We start from the raw sequence: 17,248 nt of genomic DNA on the forward strand, positions 1-17,248 counted from the left end.
CTTTAGATAGAAATTGCAATGATCATGAAATATAACATGAAAAGACACTGCTGCCACAATAACAAAACATAAAAATATTTATTATGAATAATTCAGAGATTAATTTCAGAATTCATTTTGCTGGCAACTTGTGACTTATAAGAAGAAATCTATTTCTTACATCCAGTAAATTATAAGTTAGTCATGTTACTTTTTCACAGTAGAATTAACAAAATCACTTACCATTTTCTACCTTTATGTATTTTAAATTACTATTAAGGATGGTTTTAGGGTTTCAGTCTTAATTAAAATACTCCAATTTCCTTTTACCCTTCACCAATCTCTCATTACATAGAATTAATGTTCTAACTTCTTACATTGATAAATTCATGGAGAGAATTTACTCTAGTTGTGGCCTAAATAAATAAAGCTTTAAAATAACGGTTTCAGGAGACTTATTGTAACAAAATGCCACAGGCTATGTTATAATAGATAATTCTCTGCAACAAAATATTTTCAATCTGTGAGATAACTCATTTATTTCTAGCATGACTAAAACAACCAAATTTAGAAAAACTGAATAATTTATTTAATAAATACATATCAAGTGACTATTACCAGCAAAATGCTCTGTGAGACTCTTTAAGACAGAAATATATAAGACCTTGTTCTTAAGAACTTTTAATTAATGTCTGAATAATTTGGATATAATAGATATTAGTCAGTATCAGACACATTTGATATCTTAACACAAATTTATACTGAAGATTTTAATTCTGTTTTAATGTGTATTCAAAGTGCTGGATCCCAATTGTCACATTCTCAAGCATTATCCTTTTTTGCAGTTCTAGAATTTGTACTTGTTAAGGGTATTATTCTGATTCAGGCTTCAGTGAACATTATTTTGTTAATTACTTTTTCTCTCATATTTTAACTTTTAATATAAAAGGTGCATCCTACCTTGGCATCAAAACTATAAAATTATCAAGGTCTACCACTCTCAGGTCAGACTGTTCGCTCTTCATATTTTAGTGAGCCTTCTGAGCTGGCTTTATTACTGAATCTTATATTTTGAGCAACTATTCAAACATCAAACATCTAAATATTTTTATAGGCCTTGTTTGCACTTTTTGTTAGTAAATCTATAATGCCACACAGAATTACCAGCCTTCTGAGCTAATAATAAATCCATTTCTTCTCCCTGTCTATATGCTAGAGTCGATTACATCAATCAGTATTACTGAATGCATTTTTCACAAATCTAAGTTAAACTAAGGTTTTTATAAGGGTTTATACAAAAAAACTGTTTATTGCCACTTTCCAATATTTCTGTCAGTATTAGAATTAAGTTCATTTGTTTTTACTTATTTTTCTCTTGTTACTTAATATAGTAACATTTTAGCACAATAGCTTGTATATATTCTTAAAAGTATAAGAGCTAACTCATTTTTTAATTAAATTTAAGAAATAATAGCTAAAGGAAAACTAAAGTAATTAAATAAACTATCTGCTATTTTCTAGAAAGTTTTCAATGACCTATTTTTTTCTCTGTGACTTTGGAATAGCCTGTAATGTTAAGGGCACCATTCTTAACATTAGAAGAAAAATTCATGTTAGCTCACCTTTCATAATAGCCCTGCTACACACTAGGATCAGTGTAGAAGAACAAAAATAATAATCACCATAAAATTTTATTGTTTTATATGCATGTGTTCACATTGTTGTTTTTTTTTTTTTTTTGAGTAATCATAAAAGCACATAATGGAGTCAGCATAACACGTTCAACATTAATTAGATACTGACTCTGCACAGGACACTCCGAACCAGGAGATACATAGAAAAAGCAAATGAAGATTTTGATCTTGGAGAGTCCTTTCTTGGAGAGAGTAAATTGTCACAATGAAATGAGCTAAATGTTTGTGGCCAAAAACTGAGCCTGCCTATCCACTGCTGACACTATAATGGTGCTGTGGAGGTTAATAACAAGAGTAAAAACATATGAGGTACTGAGGAAAGGCTGGATGTTGCATTTGGGCTTGATTTAAAAATTGATAGATATTGATCCGGGAGAGAAAGATTGGCAAAAGCAGAATAAATGGAAAAGCTTAGACCCTGGTGTCAGGGGAAGGTATAAACAATGTTAAAAGGTAGTTTGAGGACATGTAGGAATTGACTTTTAGAGCTGTACTGTTTCTTACATGGTATATCTTAATGTGTACGGAACTACGGAGGGTTTCTTTTATACAGAATCCTATGTTTGAGGCTCAGCCATGTTGTTGCACAAATTTTTTTAATGTGTCCATTTTATTTTGAGTAGTATTCCATTGTATAAATACACTGTTACTTGTTTATCCAGTCATCAGTTTATAAACATTTGGTTTCTTCTGGTTTTAGAATAAGGCTATTATGAATATTTGCTTACAGGTATTTGTGTAAACATATGTTTTCATTTATCTTGGGAAATGTCTAGAATTAGGAAGGATAGATTGTATGGTAAGTATATGGTTAACTTTATTAAAACAAAACTATCAAACTGTTTTTCAAGATGACTGACCCACTTTGCAATCTCCCAGAAAAGTATTCAATTTTTAGTTGTTTTATATCTTTGCCAACACTTGGTATTGTGAATCTTTCCAATATTTGTAATTTAATTGTAATGACAATTTATTATGCATACTTTAGTCATTCTGGAGAGACATAAAGGGATATGGAGAAAACATGGCAGATCAAAATTTGTTGAGAGGTCCTGAGACATCAAAATGTAGCTAAACCAAAGGTTAGGCCGTAGTTAGCTGCCTGACCCCAAGATTACTTAAATGGGTGGTCACAGGAGAAAGATCAGATTCTTAATAGCCTGTGATGGCTTACTGCATAATTTCTGAACTTTCCATGTTTGCTTTGACTTCGTATGCACTCGGGGACTGGATTTGTAGTTCTCAAACTTAAACAAGAAACAACTGTTAAAGAACAGCTCTCTGGGCTTCCACTCTCCCAGTGACTAGTCTTTTTCTTATGGGATATTGCCTTTGCTTCACAGGTCCAGCCTTTATGACAAAAAATTTAAATTCTTAACTCAGTCTCTCCTTAGGGAGAAGGGTACTGGGTGTGGGACTGACCCAACACAACCCTCACTGTACTTTTAAAGACCTCTGACTTTCTCAGCCATGCCCTCCCTCCTTATCGACAAGGTTTTTCTCCCTCTCTATGGTTAAGTTTCCATTTCAATTCACATAAAATGTCTTGTCTTCTACTTAAATATCGCTTATCACTTCGTAACATCTTACATTTATAAAGTTTCCCCCACACTGATGTTTGTTTGTAACCCAAAGAGGACTGCTAGTCTCCCATCATAATCTGGATATAGCTCAGTCAAACTAGACTGTTACTATTTTTTTTAGACAGAGTTTCACTGTTGTTGCTCAGGCTGGAGTGCAACGGTGTGATCTCGGCTCACCGCAACCTCTGCCTACTAGGTTCAAGCGATTCTCCTGCCTCAGCCTCCCAAGTAGCTGGGATTATAGGCACCCACCACCACATCTGCTATTTTTTTTGTATTTTTATTAGAGATGAGGTTTCACCATGTTGGCCAGGCTGATCACAAACTCCTGATCTCAGGTGATCCACCCACCTAGGCCTCCCAAAATGCTGGGATTACAGGCGTGAGCTGCCACGCTCATCTGTCTGTTACTGTTTTCTCTTCATCCTTTCTCACTTCTCTTTTCCAACAACAGGAATTCAGATTGTTGTCTAAATCCAAGGAAAACTAACCCTCAGAAATCTAGAGTAAGGTCAGTTGATTAAAACAAATTTCAAGATTAATGTAGCCCAGAACAGCAACTACTGCTCTTCCCTTCCACCATGAGGATCCCCACTATTATACATCTGTGATATTTGTTATGGAACACTGTAATGTTCTTCAGTAAAGTCTCCAAACCATGAATAAACATTTCCAAATACCTAGGCTGAGTTCCCTGGCAAGCATTCATGCAAGTAAATATGTCAATCTTACTTTCAATACCGTAAAAGACTATAGGAAGACCCACTAATGGTAGGGTATTACCTTCTGATCACCACACAATTTACAGTTATCTAGAAAGGCAGAGCACTGGACTGTTCCATTAAGTTGTCAATCAGAACTTATGAAGACATACACAGTGTGTATTACAAGTCTGAATATTAAAAAGTATGAAGATGACAGGATTGGGAGAATACTAGTTATTCTTTTTCTCTAAAAAGGAAGACCATTCAAGAAATCGTGTTTGTTTCTGAAGTCCTGGGTATATCAAGCTACTACAGGCTCTTTATTTTGTTCTTTTATAGTCATATATTCAGAAAAAGAGATACAGTTTGCTCTTGTATATTTCAACAGCACTATAGATTTTATAGAGCACTTGTCTGTACACTACCTCCTTAATCAATTTTATCCTCTGAAAAATATTGACACATCTCAGCGTCACAAATTCTAAAAGTGTTTCTGATAAGACTATTGATTGGCTTTCAGAATTATAAATCATATTCATAATTGTTATGCCATTGCAAAAGCATCTTGAATGTTTTTAGTAAATATTTGTATGTTTCCACTTTGAAAAGAGCTAGAGTATATAAGTATTACTATTAACTACTGACTTTGAAACAAAAATAAGTTAATGCAGCAATAGGTTTTATTTGGCATAATAAAGCATTTCTATCCTTCATTATTTATAATTTTATTGGGAAATATGTGCTAATGCAAACAATTTTCATACATGAATAAAACATAAGGTGGAGTAGTAATTAATATAAAAGGATTCAACAGCACATAAAGGTGGTTAATATATCTACCTCTTCATATATCAACGCCACTTACATTTCGTTGGAAGACACTAAAGATCGAAAATCAAGCATGCTAATTAATTAGTTTCATTCTCAGTTAACTTGAAGGTTGAATATAAAAAGAAAATCAGGTTGACTGTGAGCAAGGAGAATGAGTAGTTCAGATAAAAAGATCAAGAAGAGAAGGTATACAGGAAGAGAAGGGAAAGAATGTCAGCATGCTTAGCAGAATAAAAGGTCTCCTTTAATGACTCAAAGTGGAACAATTTCCCCCTATCCTGTCACTGAACACAGGGAAAGTTAGAGGGCAGAATCCATTATATATATATCAAGGCTGCAGGATCTGCATATAAACTTTCATAGAAAAAAGTGACTGTCTAGTAAGACAGCGAAGAAAAGAAAAGTTAGAAGGACATTCGAAGCTAATGTTCTGGATGGCATTGCTATCTATTTCAACAGGCATTTTAGTGAGATTCTTTTGGATATATAGAGATAGGGCTTATCAGGTTTTTCAAGAAATGAGGATACATTTATTGTCACAAAAGGACCAGAGATCCCATGGGCAGGACAAAAATACAGCAAGCAGAACCGGGAATTACTACATCTGAAACTGGATCCAGGGCTCCCTGCTGGGCCTCAGCACAGAAGTTTGGGAATCATCCCACTAATGGTTTATCTTTGAAGAGGTTTAGCTCACTCTGTTAGTGTTTACCTCTATGTGTCTACTCTTCCCTGTGCCAAGTGGTTTCTTTTCCCTGTAAGCTACATGTTTTCCCTAGCTCATGGCTTCAGTAGTTGCCTCTCAGTTTAGCTTAGTTATAAACTACCATGGCCTGTACTCTGTATTTGTGGGAAGCAATTCTTCACCTGTCTCTCACAAACCATCCAATTATCTTTATACTTGCTAACCTCTCCTCAATCAGCTCATACAACCTGCTGGCCTAAGCAGCTATGACTCAGGAGAAAGGTTGAGGTCACGCAGCTAGGCTGGCCTGCCCCTCAGGAAAGAGCTTTGGGTGGGACAGTTTTCTTTAGAAAGGGATTTTGGCATGGCACATTTTATGATGAATGGATCAAGAAAAACAGTCATACCTGAAAACGCTCTGTTGGTTTTCTTACTCGCCTACAATATCTGAACTTCTGCTCTTACGGCATGGTTCTCGGCTTTACATTTCCACATAAAACTCTTCATCTCAAAAACTAGGAAGCATTATATTTTTGTTTGCATCAAGAAAAATATCTATATAAGATGAATTAATATATGGATGAATTAATATATTTTTCCAACAATTTTTTCCAATAGATTGAATGATAATAGTTCTTGAAATTAATCATTTTACTTCAAATGTCTGACTTTATATTGTTACTATTTCACAACCCTCAAAATTATACATCATGTGTTTCTTTTCTTGGATATTCTGCTGTCATCGCTCCCATACAACTTACTAAAGTTAATTAGCAAAACTTTCTTTCTAGTTTCAATGCCTATCTATGTTCTAAGTTTTGGTCATTTAAATAGTCTCAAAAATTGTATCGATAAAAATTACTGATATAGTTAACTATGAATTTTATATTAACTCCAATTCTTATAGATAGAGTTGAATACCTCTACTGCACCAAGAGAACTTTTTAAAAGTTGGTGAAAAGTTGTTTTACTACATTTTAATCTTGTCTATAGATAACTTCCTGATTAACCTGCATAAATGAGATTGTTTTCTCTTCTTATTAGTAAGTCACAATATTAGAAGTCTGTAGGCATAGTTTATATGCATTTTTTGGTGTCATATTGCCGGTAAAATTGTATGACATTTTATGGCAGTTGGCTTAATTATTATTTCATTGTGTTATATTAAAGCACAAAGTTACTCATGATGTCTTGCATTCTTTGCAATGAGAGGTGAGGTATTAACATAGTTTACTTCTTGGAGTACATGCCTAAAATTTTCAATAACTTTGTAGAGTGGAGAGGAGATAATTCATATTTTAAAATTTCTAAGATACAATTCATATCTTAAAATTTTAAAAATATATACAAATATTGCAAGGAAACCAGACTTTTGTATTTAAAAGCTGCTACTCTGAAGTGGAAATTTGTGTCTAGCAGTTTACATTTTCTTTATAAGATATTCTGAGTTCTGCCTTATGGTAAAGATTCTGTCATGATAAAATCAATCTAAGTTTTACTAATCAAGTAAATTTATTAACTAAGTCATTGATTGGACAAAAAATTTATAGAAATTTTAAAAGGTAATAGATTTTCAGAAGATACTAGCATTTAGAAAATAATATAAATCACATGATTTATGAAATTCTTAGTAGGATGAATTAAATTAACTTGAATGATGATTGCAGTACATATGCCATACCCAAACTAAAGAATGGTGCCACTTGACGATTACAAAAGTTTCTATTCATGTTTCATGCCATTTGAAAAAACACACTTTTCACATCTATTGATAGGAAAATCAAGATGCTTTTCATTCTCCTAAAGCATATTGCCACATAACTCTCTGTTTCTTGTAACAAGTCAAGGCAGGAGTTAGAGATAAGTTCAAGATTATTCGTTCACTTTGTTAAATATATGAAGCCAGAGATTCTTTGTGCAATAGGTACATTAGTACGTCATTTAAAAACAAAAACTAGTGTTTTATTTCAGAAAATTGTTAACCACAGATTTAGCCATGAAGTTAATATTATGAGTGAATTATAGCAAGAGCTTTGCTATCTCTTCCCTCCACTGTTGTTTCAAACAAACGCAAAATCAACAGCATATACAATGTCAATAAAATAACATAGAGATGTGGTCAATCTGTTGCTTTTTTTTGAAATGTGATTAAGGCTGTCACACCTTAAATCTATCCGTGTAATGTTTAAGCTTAATGTTTAAACTTGAAAAATAAAACGGACAGAGTAAGTAGTGTAAGGGAACAATTGAATTCAGTTGAGGGTTAGGGTTCTCTCTTAAGTTTGAACTTTTTGGAGAATAGGCCTCTGCATAGGCTTCAAATATTTTGAATAAATATTTATCATAGGCTTCTTTGACTAGTATTTATTCAAAATCTATTGTATGTAAGGCACAGGAAACATATTATGGAGGCTACAAATAACTATAAAACAATGTAGCTAGAATCTAAATGGATAAAAAAATTAATTTACTCAACAGGAAACAGACTTTTAGCCTGCAAGCTATACATTCAGTAAGAAGAAAGGCAGGCTGAAATTGTTAGCCCCTTAATTGCCATATAAAAGGGTGCCGTGCTGTAAATACGGGATTGAAATATCTCAATGTGAAGCCTCACCATTTGCTATTCAGAAAGCAATGACATGAAAGAAAATCGTTTACAATTATTTCAATTATAGAAGATCATATTGTCAAAATTTGAATGTATAATTTGTGGGCATGAAACTAATACCCACTATGTAGAAATAGTCATCAACCATAAGGAAATAGTGTAATAAGAAAATTGTATGATTTATTTTTTTAATGTCTTACCTTTTATCTAAGCCTGAGTTTTTATTAACATACACAGAGCCACGAACAGTGCCTGACATGCAATTTTTCTCAATTATTACAAAGGAGTCTCTTGCTCTTATTTAAGCTTATCAGTGTCCTTTTATATATTCAAATGGGTGAGTGTTTCAATGTCCTACAAGTTTTATCTATTAAGTTATCAATATTTTCTCCTAGTTTATTTTTAAGAATGGATAGGAATTATAAAGCCAAAGAATTATATGTCAGCAAATGAGAAGTGGACAGTTTGGAAACCAGTATATTTTATTGATATAATACTGATATCCTTTTCCTTCATAGTAGCTTTTAGAAGGATCTTAAGTTAACTCTAGTAATTGCCTTAGTTATCTTCTTTGGTTTATCATGCCTCATTGTTGTGATAATATCCAATAACTGAGTAAGAAAATATTATTACTTATCATGGTACAAGTATGAGTCATGGCCAGGTGTAATTTTAACCTAGACATGATTTTCTTCTAAAAGCAATTAACATTCTATTTAATGAAATTACCTTGTATATTAGAAGTAATAACACAAAACAATTTTTTGAGGAAAGAAGACAAAAGTAAAAATACAACACAAATATAAAGTATAATACTTATAATATTATAAATAAATAATTTATAATGAATAAATATGAAGTATTTATTCCATAAAGTCAGCTTATGTTGAAGTATTTGCAAACTAAGATTTTATCACATTAATAATGATTTTATTATTTTCATACACCAAGCAAAACTGGAAAAAATTGATCAATATTCATCATCAAAAAGAAATCAAATTATTAATTCAAAATAAGACAAAATTTACATATAGAAAGCTGAAGCTAATAAAAGGTTAATAATTACATTAAATTAAATTTCTACATATAAAACTGTCAAATAGTCATTTTAATAAGCATAATAAAGAGCGCTCATATTACTGAATTTTTATATAATATAAAAGCTATGTGTATTATAATATTCCATATTTTAGATAAGGCTATGCTTTTGTATTTCATGTATCTCTAGACAGAATTTCTTGGCTGGTACTGTGGCTCACTCTTGTAATACCAGCACTTCAAGAGGATGAGATGGAAGAATCACTTGAGCCCAGGAGTCAAGACCAACCTGAGCTACATAGGGATATACCATCTTCACAAAAAGTTTTTAAAAAAATTATCCAGGCCTGCTTTATAATTATCCACTCACCTGTGGCTCCAGCTACTTGGGAGGGTGAGGTGGGAGGCTCTCTTGAGCCTGGGAGGTCAAGGAGACTGCAGCAAGCCATGATCTAGCCACTGTACTCCAGTCTGGGTGACAGAGTGAGACCCTGTCTCAAAAAAAAAATAAAATAAAAAACAAAGAACACATTTTATTGCATTCATTCATCCAAATATAGTTAATTTGTAATACAATAATATTAATATAAAAAAACAATTTAGATTTTTCTTCTGTTTGCATCATTTCAGAATGTATTGCAGATATAAATAATTTTCAGTTTTCTACAAAGAACTTATTTTTCTATTAGAAGTTCTCTTATCAATAAACAAAGGTATTTGGTGTAAGTGAATTCATTATTTAGGTTACAAGAGTCTTGAATAATGCATTTCAAAGGCATTTCTAACAACTACAGTAACAACAGCAATTTAGCCAATTTCCTATTATATCAAAACTATTAGAACAGCTATTTTGCTGGTTTTTTAAGTCCTCCTAGCAGATTAACATTTCTTTGCATTGTTTAATTGCATCTTTGCATAATGTACAGACGCACACTAGTCTCATACTTACTGCTTTTTTATTTTTCTGTGAAAAGACATACAAAATTCAAAATATCCAATAAATTAGAAATAGATAAAAAATCAAAATAAAAAATTGAATACATTTGATGGCTTTGCTAAACTTTCCAAAATAGGATTAAAATGTGGCTTTCTATACATGAAAATTATACTTCTTTTTAAGGTTCAAAACTAGTGGATTCAACTCTTGCAAGAAGATTCTTTTGATTTTAGCTAATTTTATCATTTCAGAACAAGCAAGTCTTAATGTTTTTCCCTAAAAAATTTAAAGGTGATCATTGTATTTAATTTAAAAGGGATCATCTGACCTCCATTTACTTGATGGTATGACTTCTTAATTAAACTCTTCAAACTTGTTTTTATTTCTACCAATTAAGCTGTAAGAATGTTATGAAAATTGGTAAAAACTAATCAGTAAATTGAGATGATGTTTGATAATTGAATTTCAAGGCCTGAGAGCAGAGACTCTTGGGGATAACCCTTTCTGTGGTGTTACATTTGGCAGGCACTGTTGCTCAATACAAATTTTTCTTACTTATGTACCTATGGCTTTTTAAAATTGTGTTTTGCATTTTAGATCTGTGACTTTTTTGTGTGAAATGTTGCTCTCCTAATAGCATATTTGTCATTATTTGTAGTATTGATCCAGCATTGTAAGTTAGCTTTTTTTTTTTTTTTTTTTAATAAGCCTCCAATTTCATCTGGACTTATCAGATTTCAAAAACCAGCTGAGACTTGAGTGTGAATTCTGGATGTTAAAGGAGTTGTTCAGGGTTCATCAGTACCAAAGGGAATTCGTTTTTCTTAGAGGTGAGTGAATGAATTCTACATTCTAGGTGTAATATGAGAAGAGATAAACATTTGAGTAATATATTGATTATGAGTCATCTGATTACAGCTATTACCACCAGGAAAGTAGAATGTCTGTTTCAATCTCTTTCTAATTATATCTCTTCCTCTTTAGAATATAAAAGGAAGAAAAAATTGTCAACTAGTATTTCTAAAGTAATTCTATAATGATTTTGAATTATTTAACTTTTATGTTAAGTGATCTATTTGCCAAGATCAGATTACAAAAATATAAACCAAGACCACTTTGCAGAAAATGTTTTTTCTTCGGTTAGGATGAATTGCAAAATATATTAGATATCTTGAGGAGGGAGAGAGAAGTGGAGAAATGGCTTGAAGCTAAAGAAGATTACTTCCCAATCACCCCAGCTCCTAGTGTATAGTTAAAAAAAAAAAGAAAAAAAAAAAAGAAATGCCCTTGACTATTCTTGACTATTTTTTTCCTCTCCTTTACAAGAAAATCACTCTTTAGTTACTCATTTCCTTTCCCCATGGTCAGGTTGGCTGCATCTCCAAACACTTGTAAGTACTGTACGTTCTGACATATCCCGAAGTCATGCATTAGCACCTTTTCATTCAGCAAAGGGTGAGAACAGATATCTTTTGGCAGCTGACAGCAGGGTGCAGGCAGCAAGTCAGGAAAGGAAGCGGAGGACCGAGGACACTGTGGTGGCCTAGTGGCTAGCAGGGCTAATGCACCAGCTGTGAATAACCCCTTTTTCCCTTCCTATCTACCCAACAGATGTCTCTCTGTCATTGTCATGTCCTCAAGCTATCCCAGTAAATGATTTGTGCATTGCAACTGAGTCACCAATGTGGCAATTGAACCTCTTCACAGCTCAAAATTGTTGATGTGTACACGGAGGGCCCTGTGGTTGTACTGAACGCATGTATGAACAGGGATGAACTGGAGAGGGACTGCGAGGGAAGCATCTGAGAAAGAGGATGAGAAAGGGAAGCAGGAGCCAGAGAGGATACTGAAATGTCAAGGTTACCTTGATTTGACTGGAGAATTAAAAGGAAGGGCACATTATTAGTCTGCCTCTATTTGGTCTTTTGGCTCTCTTAGGCTGAAGCAGCCCCTTGCTGCTCTGGTAGGTAGACATATCACTTTGAAAGATTAAAAAATGAAGAATGCAGTGATCTGTATTGTATATATGCTTTATTCTGTGGAAAGAATGTTAATAAATATACTGAGAGCCTGCAAAGTTTGCCAATATAAATAATGTGGCATTTCAAAGTCTGTCAGTAAATGTAATTGAATTTTTCAATGTAAAAATATAGTTCAGTTATAAATTGGAGTCATGCTTGACATTAGTTGGGCATTAGAAGATATTAATTAGATACTGCTCACTTCTCTCTGATTTCTTTATATTAAGTGAATTTTCAGGAAAGGAATTTGCAAGCATGCAATTTAGAGATTTTTATTCTCAAAAACAAGCTGCTTGGTAACTTTTAGTGGAGGAATAAATGCTTTTTTCAAAAATCTTGTCAGTGAGCTGTCTAAAACATGCTCTTCCCAATATGAACACAATATGGCAAAGCTAATCCATTTTAATACTTTGTAATGATAATAAGCTACAATGAACAAGTAGCCTAGGGAAAAGATAGTAGTAGTCACCTTTAAACAGAAAGAGAATAGCAAGTAATTGTACACTTTTACACTAGGCTGATGACAACGTTTCCTGTGACTTTGAACTTACTTTGGCTGTCACCATCTTGGCAAACATTTTGCATATCAATCAGACAGTTGTATTTCTTGCATGACATTTGCAGCATAATGCAGAAATTTACTTATGTGATCTTTGTATGTAAGCAGACAGTTTATAAGTAAATAATTATGCTCCTTCATGCTACAGATGAGGATTTAACCTGCATGTGGGACTGCTAAGACCTTTTAAATATCAACACAACAGGCAATTTTCATTTATTGTTGTTATTCTTGTTTAAATCAGTCTTCATCTTTGTTTGGCATGATTCACCCTATGTGATTTATGTGGTTGTATGGTGGTGTGTGTGTGTGTGTGTGCGTGTTTTCCAGCAGTTAATTACTTGGACTGAAATTCCGGAGATAGATTTTATGATAGTGCTTGAATTTTAATTTTTTCAAGATTTGTCATGTTAATTTTTTTGTTTTGTATATGACAAAATACTGTAATTAATCACCAGAAAAAGAAGTATACTAAGATATTGACTTTTAAAATGGCATAATTTTAATTTATTGGGCTTGTTTGAGTATTTTTTTTTCCTAGTCTATATTTCCTTACATTTTTGGAACACCATTATATAAAACCAGATTTTTGAAGTTTTCATTTTAAAATTTCAAAGTATCCAGGATCTATGCTCTTTAGTGTCCTTCTGAATAGTTTTCTTCCAAATAAATAGTAATACTTAAATGCTATATTCACTTAAAAAATGTAAAGTGCCCCCACATTTCATAATGTATGTTACTCATAAATATTTTTATGATTTCATTTTATAATTGAATTTCCCTTCCATATTCTGCTTGGACATGAACATTTTGTTTAGGATTCATTTTTGGAGGCAGGCAATCACTTATCTTGTTTGAATTAAGGCTCTTCAGATATACTCTGCTGACTATAAATAATCTCTCAGTAAATATTAGTACTTGTTATATTAATAAAACATCTTTAAAGATAAATGTTTTTTATTCTGATATAACTTTAGGCCTTATAAAGTGTGATAAAATATGTTCAATTGTACTATGTTAACATGTTGCCTAGGTTCTGATATTTGTATGGGTTAATTGATAATTAGTTTCCAAGGTTACAGGAGAAAATTGAATGCAGGCTGGCCCTAGGAACTGGAAAGAAAGAATGAAAATTAGAAAATGAAAGAAAAATAATGAAACAATTGGAGCAAATTTTAAACTTTCTTTCTTTTTTTTCTTTCTTTTTTCCTTTTTTTCTTTTCTTTTCTTTTTTTTTCTCTTTAGTTAACTCCATGTTGAATAGGAGGAGCTGGGTAAAATGAGGCTAAACTTTCTTTCTTTAGAAAGAAACATAGAATTCTAATTTTGTCACTATTCAATGCAATATTCTCTTTCCATGGCCAAGAAAACTAAGTAAAAGGAAAAAGTAAGTGCTAAATTGTGTCAGTGATGGCTAGCTGACTCCTATTCATTCATGCTTAGCTGTCAAGTCAGAGACACTCTGTACACTCTGCATTTAAACTTAGTCATGTGACTAGATCTGACCAAAGTGAGATGAACTGAACTGATGTGCGTCACTTCTGGGGTAAGGTAGATTCTTACATAGGTAGAGACTACCACTAAAGACTCTCCTCATTTTTGCCAGCTAAATAAAAGTGGAGCCAAAGTATAGAAGTAATTTGGATTTCTGAGTTACTTCTTTGGAGGAAAGCTCTAAGCACATCAGAAAGAGATGAGACATATATATTTAATGGTTTACTTACTGCAACTGGGCAGTTTGTTTCAACTATCACCCTCCCCCATTACAGATATTAACTAACATTTATTACTTCCTGTGTACATTTATACAATCCTCACAAAATCTTTTCAACACAAATGTTATGATATTTATTTTGCAGCAGAGTCTTCTGAGACTTGGTATATTTGATCGACTTGTTCAACACAACAGCATTAGAATTTGTGCTTCCTGTTTGAGACCTAAATTCATATACTGTTTCCAGCATACTTCTTGAATGGTCTACTTTTTAAATCCTTGTAATTCTATTAATATGATGTGATACATATGTGTTAGTGGTGAAGAGTATGGTTGTATGTTCTTTATAATATAAATAATTTATTTATAATATAATATAATGACAGATTGGGAGGTTAAGAACTGCTCCCAATCTGAAAATACCTTCAAGTGAATGGGATGAAAGCAAGGCATACATTTCTCTATAAGAAGATAAATTATTTTAGTGTGAATTGGCTTTATAGAAGATGAAAAAATTAAAAATTAATCCCCAGGAAGGCTTAAAAACACTGTTTATTGTATGGAAGACATATTATTGGGCTTTATAAAACCAACTGGGTAAATGCTAATGCTGCTGAGATTACTAATAATTCAGTTTTTCATCTGTCTTATTTTCTGCTAAGCTTACTTATATGCTTATATTATTTGAACTTTCTAAAATCTATCCATTCTTCTTCTTTTGCTGTCAAAACTGATATTTGAAAAATACAGATCCTGTATTTCTAGAAATCAGAGTACCTATGAAGCACCTGAATATTTCTCAATTCAATGTACTTACCTGGGAATGTATTTAGGTAATGGAATTCTTTTGGTTATTTGTAGTTTTGCCACTAACAGGCAACTATTGTTCAATCTTTTACATTATATTACTTTCGAGAAGGAGAATAAGGAATTCATTTATCAGAAGGTTTGATCCAGATTCTTCTTATTAACAAGCATCCCATAGGCCTCATTTTTAGAAAAATTTGTATGGTTCACTAGTTGTTTCAGAAATAGATGAAGATACAATAATAATTCAAGCTGATCCAATGGTTCTCAAACTTTTATCAACATTGGAAATAACCTGATGAGTATGTTAAGGCAGATTTCTAGGCCCTTCCACAAGAGATTTTGATTCAGCAAGTGTAGACCAAGCCTCAAGAAATTATAGTTTTGCAAGTTGCCATGTGATAATAATGCTACTGATCCAATGATTACACTTTGAGGATCATGTTCTAGAACATAATGTTTTCAGGTGAATTTGTTTAGCAATGAATACATATGAAAATATGCTATGCCAAAGTTCTTTCAGATTCACCTTGGAAAAGTTAAAAACGAAAAGTAGGGAAGAGAGAAAAGTCCAAATGACTGGACTTTAACATCTGCTTTGTTCAGTTATTGGATGAAGGGGGCCAAGATAGGTATGGTCTTAGGTGCAGTGTTGATCTGCAGCTGAGGCAACCCCTGAAGAAGGGGCTGGTAGCTGAAAGCTCTCTGTGGACCCCACTCCCAATCGCTGGAGCAAGTGCTTCCTTGACGGGGATTTGGGTGGGCATCTACATGTCTGCCACACCCAACTTAAAATTTTCAAAGCGTTGTATTATCTGGAGTTGACCAGATTCTCTTCTCTCAGACATTTAATCCTCCCTTTTGTTAAATAAGATCCACTTACCTGCACATTGCCCTACACAAGCTAAGCTTTTTCCTTTCTTCAGTTCGAAGTTTTCCCCATGCTGTTTTCTCTTCCTGAAATGCTATTCTTTCACTCTCCTCACCAGTAACTCTCCTGACTTGTTTCTTTTTTTCCTTTATTGATTTTTTTTTTGACTTGCTTATTATATAAGACCTCTGACAAAATGTCTCTTCTTGGGTTTATCATTCTGACTAATGCAGGTCTCCCTGAAAGTCCCTATAACTGCACTTTTTCCATTTCATTCATAGCACTTATCACTTTTTGCAATTGTCTCTATAAACTTGTGTGTTTGTTTTTTTCTTATCTCCTCTATAGATCTTAAGCCCAATGGGAACAGAAGCTATATTGTTCACCAGTGTAAATCTAGAATAATGAAGAACATAGGCTCATAGCCCTAATTCAGGCTCTCTTTAAATATCTTCTGTAAGTATTGTAGAGATGATCACCAAAAGTTCATGGCCCTCCTATAGGATAGAGTTATTGTAGAGTGATGGGTAACTGTGTGGCCATGGACCACTTCCCTTACCCCAAGTTGTTCTTAATTATGAATAATTTTAACCCCAAGCATATTTGGTAATCTCTGGAAACATTATTAGTTGTCACAACTTGGAGGAAGGTGGGTTACTACTGGCATCTAGTGAGTATAGACCAGCGATACTGCTAAACATTCTACAGTGCCCAGAATAGGTTCCCACAACAAAGAATTTTCTTGCCCCAAATACCAGTAATAGCAAGGTTTAGAACATCTGTGTTTTAGTTTTCTATTCCTGCTTTAATAAATTATCACAAACTCAGTGTTATAAAACAACACAAATTTATTATCTTTATGGTTCTTTTATGGGCTCAGAGAACTAAAATCAAAGAGTCTGATTGAACTCTATTCCTTTCTTGAAATTTAGGGAGACTCCACATACCTCTTTTTCTGAGCTGCTAGAGGTATCCTGCATTTCTTTAGCTTGTGGCCTCCTTCCTCCATCTTCCAAGCCAGTGACATCATATCTTTCTGGTCATTCTTCTATAGTCATATCTCCTTCTGACCATGCCAGGCGGGTTCTCCTACATAAAGAAATGATTAGCATGGGTTCACCTGGCTAATCCAGAATAATCTTTATATTAAGGTCCTTAATCACATATGCAAATTTCCTTTGGACATGTACACTAATTCAGAAGATCTGACCATCTTA

This window comes from Aotus nancymaae, unplaced genomic scaffold (genome assembly GCF_030222135.1).
Source record: "Aotus nancymaae isolate 86718 unplaced genomic scaffold, 86718_ANA_hifiasm-v0.15.2.pri h1tg000014l, whole genome shotgun sequence".
Classification (NCBI taxonomy): Eukaryota; Metazoa; Chordata; class Mammalia; order Primates; family Aotidae; genus Aotus; species Aotus nancymaae.